Below are 11,743 nucleotides of genomic sequence, written 5' to 3'. Positions count from 1 at the left end.
CCGGTGTTGGTTTGTTTACGTTCCCGAGGCGTAGCAGTTTATGTAAAGAGTCGGATAGAATAAGTAACCATACATAAAAAAATAAGTACTGTCGGTGCCCCAGCAAGGCCGCAGTTCAATAAGTGAAATTAGTAAAAGATAAAGGAAATATATAAATATATATATAAAATGCGCATGTGTATATTAAACCGTTCAACACCTCTCACGACGTTTAAAACTAGAGCTTCGTAAATAAACATCTAGAATACGACATGAGTTACGTGCTCTTACGAGGAATATGATTTACAGACCTGTCGAGAGATGGCGTTTTGGCGCCAGAACTGTACTGGCCTATTTGTTGTTGTTTTTGAGATTTCACTCTCCCCTTTCCTCTCTTACTGTCACGCCTGTTCCCGCTACTCTCGCGCTATTATTACCACCGCCACTATTATTACCACCACCACCTTTACTATTGCCACCACTACTATTACTACCACCACCTTTACTAATGCCCTTACTACTGCTTGGTACTATTGCTGTTTAAGAAAATCAGAGCTAGCCAAGCCAGTTACTAGCTGTGAAACTGGAAATCTACAACCAACCAGGACCTTCCGCACTCACTCTCTTCTCATAGTTGCTTGTTACTGTTTGTTATATGGCACGTATACTCATACAAACACATACATACACAGAATTATCTGTGTACACACAACTCATCATCTCTTTATGTCCAATTGGAACACAACACAGTCTACGAATCTAAGGTAAACCACATAGCAACCACCTTTTTTTGTCCATCCTTCTTTTTTCAGTTTTGCCCTTCTGTAAACCAGATCACGATCAACTTGTGTTTATCATCTCTATTGATTTATCAGTTGATGTTTTTAAAAGCCTTTTTTTTTAACCCACTCCTCTATTTCAATTGTTTATTTCTGTTTCACATTCAATGTTCAGTTGTTTGTGTATGTATGTATATATATATATATATATATATATATATATATATATATATATATATATATATATATATATATATATATATATATATATATGTGTGTATAAGCACATTTGTGTATTCTGTCTTATATATTACACGCACATAGGTCAAATATATGTTCCTATATATATATATTCCATTTTTTCTTTTATACCATTGACAATATCAAAGCCCCACAGGGTAATCATTTTAGCGGATGATGATGGTGGATTCTGTTGTTTGGTAGTCTATTTGTGTCATCATCTTATTTCGTGTGTGGGAACGGAAAACAGGCCTTCTACTTACTTTACTGTCATAATGTCCTATCTTGATTAGTCTGTTTACGTTTTTTTTTATAACGGCTCTGAAATATTTCTGATCTATTATTATTATTATTAATATTATTATTTCTAAATAGCACCATGTTGTTGTCAAACCGATCCTTTTTATTTTGACTTATGCTTTTTTTTTTATAACTTTTCTACATAGTCTTGCTAATTAATTAATTAATGGAACGTTTAATTAAACACACAACTGCCATTTCAAAAATGTAGGACAAATATACATATATATACCAGTGTGTGTGTGCATGTGTGTTACTCCTTTAATATATATAGAAGAGGGTTTGGGATCTTTTGATGTTGCGGGCTTTTTCAAGGGCATTAACGAAAATCATGAACATTACAAACTCCTTTCGCTGGTTTCGTGTGAATGTTTTGACAATCAAATAATCTTTATATCTGTTTTGTATGTCCGTGTAGGTGGTGACATTTAAAAAACAAAACAAAAAAATATCTTGTGTATGTATTGCATTAAGTCTGCATATATTGTGGGTTTTACATGTAGCATAGCCCCATGTCAATCAATCCTGATGGAGCAAATCCATTGTTAGAGGCGTTCCAGTCGTGATCATCTCTTCTTAAGTAGTACCTGTTTCTTCTTTTTTTCTCTCCTCTTCTAGACCATGTATATCTAGGACTGCATTATCCAGTGTGTCATTTATTTTAAAGATGTTAGAATGTGATATAAGGGAGATTTGGTTGTAATTTCTAGCAAGTCAACCAATCACGTAGTGACAGAAAGCGAGAGGGGTCCCTTGCTATTTTACATGTGATTGTAGTTTTATTGTTAGTATGTTTGCAAGACGGGTGTATTTATTCCGGTTATTGTTGGTGTGTGATTATTTCTGTTTGTATTTGTCAGACCGTGTTGTGCTTGTTTTTGTTTTGCATTGCTACAATCTGACAGGAATTTCTGTCCCGTCTGATACACCTCCGTCGTCTAAACCTGTCATAGTTTCAACGCATGACAAAACAAGTCGAATTTAGTGCAAGTTTATATATATATTTACTACCCAGCCTTCCTTCAATCACTTGTCAGCAAAATATAATTCCCCCACCTCTCTTTTTAAGTTGTTATTCCTCTGAAATTAGGCGGCTTGTGTTGTTGTTATATGCACCAACGCACCTAGTCATACACACATTTGATGGAGCACACCATATCCTCCCTTTTCCACACTGCATTTATCAATCATTGATTTATTTCCACATACATTGTTAAAAGTACATCTATGCTAGTGTGTGTATGTGTGCAAGACACTTCACCACAAGATATATTTTATTTATGCATTATATTCACTGCCAGATGTAGTGAGACCCTAAAAGAAACTAACTAGACCTTCCTACGCTATTATTATTATGTATAAAGTTGTGTACGTAATTACGTATTTATATGTGTATATATGTTTGTTTGGACGAATGTGTATATATTTATGTTTGTGAGTGGGGGCGTGTATATGTGACGATTGTGTGTGTGTATGCATATATATATATATATATATATATATACATATACATATATGAATGTGTGTGTGTGTGATTGGGTATATATTTGTGTTTGTAGGTATATGTATACGCGTGTGTATCACAGTTTTCGTCAGATATCCTGTTAGAGATGTCTTAAATAAACTAATTTATATTATCATTTCAAGGATCATTGGTTTTGTTAACAAGAGATAGCGTTGTGACAGTACGACTGATTAACATTGAGAAACTGTGCTGTTCCGACAGAAATGACATGGGCTACATGTTACAATGTGTGTACATGAACGACAAATGAGTACAAACGAGCTCAAGAGAAAATTTGTGCATCAGATGAATTGAATGTAGTGTGCAAGGGAGAAGACTGCGTAGGTATGGACATGTGATGCGAAAGAGGATGGCGGTGGTATAAAGAGGTGCAAGGTACTGAAAGTAGATGGAGCCTGTGGAAGAGGGAGACTCCGGAAGACATGGGATGAAGCTGTGGAAATTGATTATAGGATGTTGAACCTCATGGAGGAGATGACAAACGACTGCAGTGATTGGAGAAAACCCGCCCACCTGTGTAAACTTGATGAAACGAATGTTAAAATATTGGTAGTGATGATGGTTGAGAGGTTTATATCTACATTTGGGCCTCTCGCTCTATGTGTGCCTGTACGTCTACATCAGCTGCCTACCCTTACCTCTTGTTGACACCCTCTTATTTTTTTGTCACTCACCCTCTCTTCTGTTCACTGTCGTATGTCACTTGTGTACCAAGGGATGCTATTGGATCTTGTTCACTGTACCATATTATCTATCTGTGTAAGGTTGTCATTGGACCTAGCGAACCCCCTCATCTCTGGCACTCATCCCCTTCTCCTACTCACTTGTCTGTCTTATCTGTAGTCAACCCTCACATTCTTTACTTAACTACACATGAGCATCATTCTTTTTTTATTTCTGTTTTGTGAGGCAGAAGGCAGTCTCACTTGTGTTTGGTAACATGATAAAAGGTACTCAGCACCGTTCATAAATGGGTTAGCAAACGAGTGGAAATAACATAGGATTCAAAGGACTCTAACCCTTTAGCTTTGTCAAGGACATGACCACTTCTCTAGTGCTCATACTCGGACAAGATGCATGCTGTACACTTTATAAAGTGGTTGGTATTAGGAAGGGCACCTAGCCAAAAGTAAAAGAGAAACTAGGCCAGCAATGAAATCAATGAGTCAAGTGTAGTCCTCCAGTCTATTTAGAGTGATAACTTGTCCAACACAATCCAGTATGTAAAGCAAATGTAAAATGATGAAAGGTTGTTAGGTACATAAATGTGTGTGTGTGTGATGTGCATATTTGCATTGGTCAGATGGAGTTTATTGAGGCAGATTTCCTATGGCCAGATGCCCCTTCCTATTGTTTACCCTCACTTGTTTCCAAGCAAGGTAATATTTTCCCATGGCCAGGCTTGTTTTCACTGAATATTGAAAATGAATGACACTGCTTGTCTGACAGTGACACTCATTTACAGCTATCATACAGTGTCAAGCCAGAGATACAAACATGCACACACTCATATATATTGATACATATGGACTTCTTTCAGTTTCTATCTATCATTTCCACCTACAAGGCTTTGATCTGTGTGGTTAAGAAATTTGCTTCATTACCATGTGGTTTTCAGTTTTGTCCCACTGTGCAGCACCTTTGGCAAATGTCTTCTACTATAGCATTGATTGAGCAATGCTTTGTGCATGAATTCACTAAAGAGCAACTGTGCAGAAGCCAGTTATATGTATATAAATACTAATATAAATACTAATAAATACATATGTACACACATTTAATAGGCTTCTGCATAGTTTCTGTCTACCAAATTCACTCACAGGACGTGTGTATGCATTTAAATGCAAATGTATGTATCTGCATCTATGTATGTTTGTGTATTTGGCAGATTTTACATCAGATGCTCTTCCAATTCCCAGCCCTTACTTCTAAGGTGAGGGATGTTTTTCTGTCCTGTAGGTTTTTGAGAGTGCTGAACGGCAGGCTGTAATGTCTATCAGGAATGTGAACATATGAAGATGACACTGTTCCGCTCTAATGGTGACAAGTGAAAACATGGAATATTGATGTATAAACACATGCATACATATGTCACAGCTCCATACAGCTTCCGTTCCCAAATTTACCCATAAGGCAATGGTTGGCTCAGGGCAGTAGTAGAAGACACTTACCCAAGGTAGGACTGAACCGAAAACTATCATTGCAAAGCATATATATATATATATATATATTAAGTATATATTTTGATGTGTGTAAGAAGTTTGCTTTGCAACTATGTGGTTTACAGGTTCAGTCCCACTGTGCAGCTTCTTGGGCAAGTGTCTTCTACCAGTCTTCAGCTGACGAAAGCTTTGTCAGTGGATTTGATAGATGGAAACTGAAAAGAAGCCTATCATGTGTCAGTGTGTTTGTGTTCTTTGTCTTGAACATTGCATGTTAATTCTAGACAAATGTCACTACCATGCAATTATTGTTTGTTTACAATCATCCATGAACACATCTCCAGCCATTGTGTGGTTCATTTTTTAAGGACTTTGCTTGGAAACAGGTGAAGGATGGTGGCAGGATGAACACAAGACTGTAGAAAATTTGTCTAGTCCATGCAAGCATGCAAAGATGGATGTTAAAAGATGATGATGGTGTTATATACTGACATTCTGTCGGTTACAACGATGAGTGTTCCAGTTGATCCAATCAACGGCCTGCTCATGATTTTAACATGAAAGTGGCTGAGCCCTCCACAGACATGTTTACCCATAACATGGTTTTCAGGAAGATTCAGTGTGACAGAGAATGTGACAAGGTTGGCTCTTTGAAATACAGGTACTATTCATTTCTGCCAGCTGAGTGAACTGGAGCAATGTGAAATAAAATGTCTTACTGAAGGGCACAAAGCACTGCTAGGAATTGAACCCACAACCTTACAATCATGAGCTGTATTCATACAGATTGGTTAAAATGACAATGCGTTGTCCATCTTTAAACTATCTGTCTATATATATGCGGGTTGGTGAAGGTATAATTGTGTGGTTAAGAAATTCACTTTGGTATCACGATTCAAGGGTCATTTGCATTGGTGGTGTTGCTAGCTAGTGACCTTTGCTACTGCCATGGACCAACGAACACAATATTCTTATGTGGGTTTTGTAGAGTATCAATAATTGTTGGGGTGTGAGCTGAGGTATGTTTTGCTTTCGAAGGGAAGGTTCATTTATTGGGATGTGGTCCTAGCAATGTGAAGGATGTGTTTTTACCAGAAGAGATTCTCAGTGATTGTAAGACCTGACTTTGAGTGTGATTGTCAGGGCTCTAGTTGAGTGTGGTGCACTGATGTTTCTTTGATATGAGTTGTATTTTGTGTTTTGTTGTTGAAAGAGACCAGCTTAGCATATCCCCAACATATTATATACCCGACTATATAATACATACATACACATTCATAAATACATACATACCTATAAGTATGTGTGTGTGTGTGTATATATATAGGCATGGGTGTGATTGTGGAAACTTGGGCATCTACTATAGCACCTGGCTGACCAATACCATATGAGAGATTTTTGATGGAGAGAAGCTGCCGGAATCCCTTATACATGTGTGTGTTTGTGTGACTGAATGCTCATATTCTATTGTTAAGAGAAATACAGAAAAAGAAAAGGAAAGAATGGTTTTGATATTCCATCATTCTCAACCATACACTGGAACTTAAATCTTACACATGATTTAAAAGGAAAGCCAGCAAAATGACTGACTGTTATTGTCACAAGTTGACCCCATGTAGAAAATGTTGGTCTGTTGATCGTATTTGTGACTGAAAATGCAACTCTTGCTCTGCAGGTAAAGGTGACTGAGACAACAGTGGAAGAATAGCACACTGGAGGTTGTAGTATGGGATTAGTTTTGAAAGCAATACACTCAAATTATGGACAATACTGGTGCTTGTAAATTTCTTGAGGAACAGCTTGGATTGAAAAGTTATTTTGCTTGCCTCTAATCATCACCTTTATGAAAGGTTTTGAAGTATGTAGTACATTGGTTCTGAACCATTTTTTTTTTTTACCTATGGATGCCTTTGATTCTTATTTTACTCAGGTGTACCATCAAAACCATTTGATGTTTTAAAAAATATTTTTCTAATTAAATATTATTAGAAAATGTGAAAAACATTGTTGGTGCAGCACTTAGGGAAAGTGCCTTCTGCTATAGTTCTGGACCGATTGAAGCCTTGCGTGTGGATTTGACAGAGAAACTGAAGAAGCCCACCATATATGTGTGTGTTTTGTGTCTGTTTGTCCACTGCTGCCACTTGACATTGGTGTTGGTGTGTTTACATTCCTGTAACTTGTTTCGTCAAATAAAACCAATAGAATATAGTTCTGGGATTGATTCAGTTGACTAAAAATTCTTCCAATAAAATATAGTTCTGGGATTGATTCAGTTGACTAAAAATTCTTCCAATAAAATATTGTTCTGGGATTGATTCAGTTGACTAAAAATTCTTCAAGGTGATGTTACAGCATGGCCACAGTCTAATAACTGAAACAAGTAAAAGAAAAAAGAAAATAATTTGTGTATTGTAGGAGTGTAATCCTCTTATTGCGCATAGATTTTAATAACAAAATCTTATATTGACCTCCAAGGGTCATGTGGACCCTGATTGATAACCAATGGTATCATAGAACATCTTCAAATAATCAGAAGATTTTTAAAAAAACATACCAAGTGTTGCCTATGAAGATTAGTTTATGTTGTCATGGCATTTAGATATTTTGTGGTGTCAACATATTAAAAATAGAATATATTATCAACCTTTGGGATGATGCTTCCTTCCCATGGTAACGGGAAGCATGTTCATATTCATGAAAAATTGCAACTTGCATCTTTTATCTTTTACTTGTTCCAGTCTTTAGATAGCAGCTATGTTGGGGCACCACCTTGAAGAATTTTTAATCGAATGATTTGACTCTAGTACGGTATGATTATTTTTTACAATTAAATCTTATGACTATTCTGCTATACATAAAATGGTATTGTTATTTAGTAGAGGTGCAGTTATAACCATATGTGGTTAAGAAGTTTGCTTCCAACCATGTGGCTTTGGATTCAATCCCACTGCTTGGCATCTTGGACAAGTGTCTTCCATTATAATCTTGGGCTGACCAAAGTCTTGTGAGTGGATTTGGTAGACAGAAACTGAAAAAAAAACAAACCTTGTTGTGTGTGTGTGTGTGTGTGAGCATGCACCTTCTCACCCTGACATTGTGTGATATTTGTAAATGAGTGTCACTCTCATACACTCAGCATCATTCATTTCCAGTTTTTCATGAAAACATGTGCAGTTACTGGGAAAATATTACCTTGCTTGGAAACAAATAAGGGTCGATGACCGTATGCTCGAAATGCAACAAACAGAATATAAATAAGTGGATAAAAATGTGTGGAAAAAGAAAATAGATAAAATTTGCCCCTTTGTGGGAGTTCAAAATTTTACTTCCACCTGAAGGAATATAAAAATGGATCAACTGGCTTGAGATTTGACATGAACAAGTTTCTGGTGACTTGTTGACCAGATGAAAAGTAAGGTAACCTTTCTAAAAATATAGCACACCTTAAAATGTGTGTATGTATGTATAAATATAAGGCACTCTGTCAGTTATGACGAAGAGGGTTTCAGTTGATCCGATCACCAGAACAGCCTGCTTGTGAAATTAACATGCAAGTGGCTGAGCGCTCCACTGAGACATACTCTTAATGTAGTTCTCAGAGAGATTCAGCATGACACAGAATGTGACATGGTTGGCCCCTTGAATTATGGGTACAACACCTTTTTAACAACTGAATGGACTGGAGTAGTGTGAAATAAAGTGTCTTGCTTAAGGACATGACACAACACTGGGTATTGAACTCATAACCTTATGATCATGAGCTAAGTATTGGAACCACTAAGACATGCACCATCACAGTATATATATGTGTGTGTGTGTGTGAAAAAGCACTGAGTTCACTCTGTTGGGTGGTTAGTGTTAAGGAAGGGCATCCAACCATAAAAACCATGCTAAAATGGACCCAGGAGCCAGGTGTAGTCTTCCTTCAACCCATGCCAGCACGGAAGGCAGATGTTAAATGATGATGATGATGTGTATGTATATAACTAATTTGTCATCAATTTAATGCCTACTTTTCAATGCTTTCATGAGTCAGGTGGATTTTCTGTGGCCAGATGCCTGCCTTTCCCATTACCAATACTCACCTGTTTCTAAGGATGGCAATATTGCCCCCAGAATCAGACATGTTTTCACAAAAGGCTGAAAATGGACACCACCTGTATGATGGTGATATTCAGTTGCAACTATCATGTGATGCCAAAGCAAGGAGACTTTTTTCAGTTTCAATCTGTCAGATTCATTCACAAGCCTTTGATCAGCCTGGGGCCGTATTAGAAATCAATTACTCAAGCTGTCATGCAGTGAGAATGAACCTAAAACCTTGTGGTTGGAGAGCAAATTTACCACAAACACACACACACACGTGTATATAAATGCATATTTATTCATATTTGTTCTTTCATTTTACATCCATATTGTTCTTGCTAGCATGAGTTAGATGAATACATAATGAAGCATTGCTTTATGGGTGGATTCCCTGCCTGTCACTAACCCATACCTGATTTTCAAGTTAGGAATCTCTTATTCCACATGTACTTAAAGTTTCAAAGCCATCAGATGATTTATTGATAAAGGAAATGATAACAGTGTCAGTGTTTGTAGCTGAGAGATTTTCAGAGGAGTGTAGGTGTAAGCTAACATACAGGTACATGCATGTGTGCATGTGCTTACACACACTCATATATTTATATACATATATGTATATTTGTGTATGTGTATTTGAATTTATAGATATATAGCTATATAATTATATAGGTGTGACTGTGTGGTTGACAACCATGTGTTCTGGGGTTCAGTCCCGCTGTGCAAGTTACCTTGAGCAAGTGTCTTCTAGCTCTGGGCCGACCAAACCTTGTGAGTGGATTTGGTAAATGGAAACTGAAAGAAGCCCATCTTATATTCATATATGTGTGTGTGTTTGTGCGTACCCTTGTCTAATGTGATGGTTGTAAATAAGCGTAGCCATGCAAATGAGGTTGTTTGTTACCAGTCTTCTACAAAAAATGATATTTTGCTTCAAAACAGGTGAAAGTTGGTGACAGGAAAGGCATCCTGCCAAAGAAAATCTGTCAACAAATTCTGTTTGATCCATGAAAGCCTGGAAAAGTGGACGTTAGATGAAAATGATGTTGATATATTTACATACATATATTGATGTGTATGATTAGATAAATATCTTTTATCTTTCACTGGTTTCAGTTGTTAGACGTGGCCATGTTGGGGCACTGCTTTGATGAATTTTTAGTCGAATAAATCAACCCCAGTACTTATTTTTTTTAAAAACCTTAGGTCTCTTTTGCTGAACCACTAAGTTACAGGGATGTAAACACACCAACTTAGGTTGTCAAGCGGTAGTGGATGACAAACACAGGCATGAAGACACACACACACACACACACACACACACACAGTGGGCTTCTTTCAGTTTCCGTCTACCAAATCCACTCACAAGGCTTTGGTTGGCCTGAGGCTGTGGAGTAAAACACTTGCCTAAGGTGCCATGCTGTGGGACTGAACCCGAGTCGTTCAGTTGATTGAACATCTAAAAATTAAGTCAATAATTTCTACTGAGATCCATATATATTTATGTTAGTGAGTGAAGATGTTTTTATACACACCCACCCACTTATATATACACTATATATATATATGTGTGTCTCTCTCGTGTATATAGATTCTGTGTTTATTTGTATTTATATGGTAGTGTAATATGTATGGACGCATGTATGTATGTGTGCACACATACACGCTTCCCTCTTGCTTTACCTCCTCATTACTCTCACATTATTATTTTCTGCCACACACATCCCTATCACTCAACTCAATTTATGAACTTGGGACAGATTCATCTACACTCAACCCCACCATGATTATTCTTATCATTTTAACTGTTCCTGCCATGCGGAGGTCTATTTATACAAATATCAAGTAGGGCCTATTGTGCCCAGTGCATTTTTTTGCCTTCACTCCCCACTTTTGTACTGCCAGTAACCCCATTCACTGTGCCTGCCGTCGTATATACATACTCTTGCTACTTTTCGCTCACACTTCCGGGCTCTTTCTGTGCCCCCCCCCTTCACTCCATCTCTTGGGTCACGTTGCCATCTCCTGTCTTTGCTCTGTCCTCTTTCAATGTATGTGCGTCTCAGAATACTGAGTACACCTATCACTCATTCCTCTTATGACTTCCCACAGTCATTTTATGAGAGGCGTTGTTGGCCGAGCAAAGACGCCGAGGTCAAGGAGATCCCTTTCGTTGTGTCCTAGGCAGTGCAATATAACCAGTGTTGATACTGCGAAAATAATAAGTGGGTGGGAGTGTTAGCAAGGCCATCCAACTATAGAAACCATGATAAAAAATAAAACACCAGCAAGATAGGGCCTTCGAGTTGGTCTAGGTCAGTGGATCTAAACCATATGACCCGTGGTGGTGGTGTCCATATAAGATTTTGTTGTTAAAGCTTATGGTTATATTTCTACAATGCGCCAAGCATTTTAAACAATTCTTGTTATACATTTCCTAATAATATTTAATCATAAAAATGTGATAGGATTTTTCTTTTCATGTGTATGTATGTGTGACGCAGGAGAGTAAAATGGAAATCAAAGGGGTCTGAAGGGATGTAGTTCAGTACCATTAATTTAGGTGAACATCACCCAGAATATGTTTTCTCAATCCATGGAAAGCGGATGTATGAAGATGATCCTTAACACATATGTATACATATATATATATATATATATATATATATATA

At 37.3% G+C, this 11,743-nt stretch overlaps 1 protein-coding gene across 2 annotated transcripts in view; it reads left to right on the top strand.

Moving 5' to 3' along the window:
* Positions 1–451: 451 nt before the first annotated feature.
* Positions 452–11,743, top strand: part of LOC106884327 (uncharacterized) — a 62,080-nt gene continuing 50,788 nt past the window's right edge. For both annotated transcript variants that reach the window (XM_014935661.2, XM_052972357.1), the window contains exon 1: positions 452–743. The gene's annotated coding sequence lies outside the window, so the exon portion shown is untranslated. The remainder of the gene's footprint in view (positions 744–11,743) is intronic.

The sequence above is a fragment of the Octopus bimaculoides genome, chromosome 13 (assembly GCF_001194135.2).
Source record: "Octopus bimaculoides isolate UCB-OBI-ISO-001 chromosome 13, ASM119413v2, whole genome shotgun sequence".
NCBI classification, from domain to species: Eukaryota; Metazoa; Mollusca; class Cephalopoda; order Octopoda; family Octopodidae; genus Octopus; species Octopus bimaculoides.
This window is presented reverse-complemented; position numbering and strand designations above follow the sequence as displayed.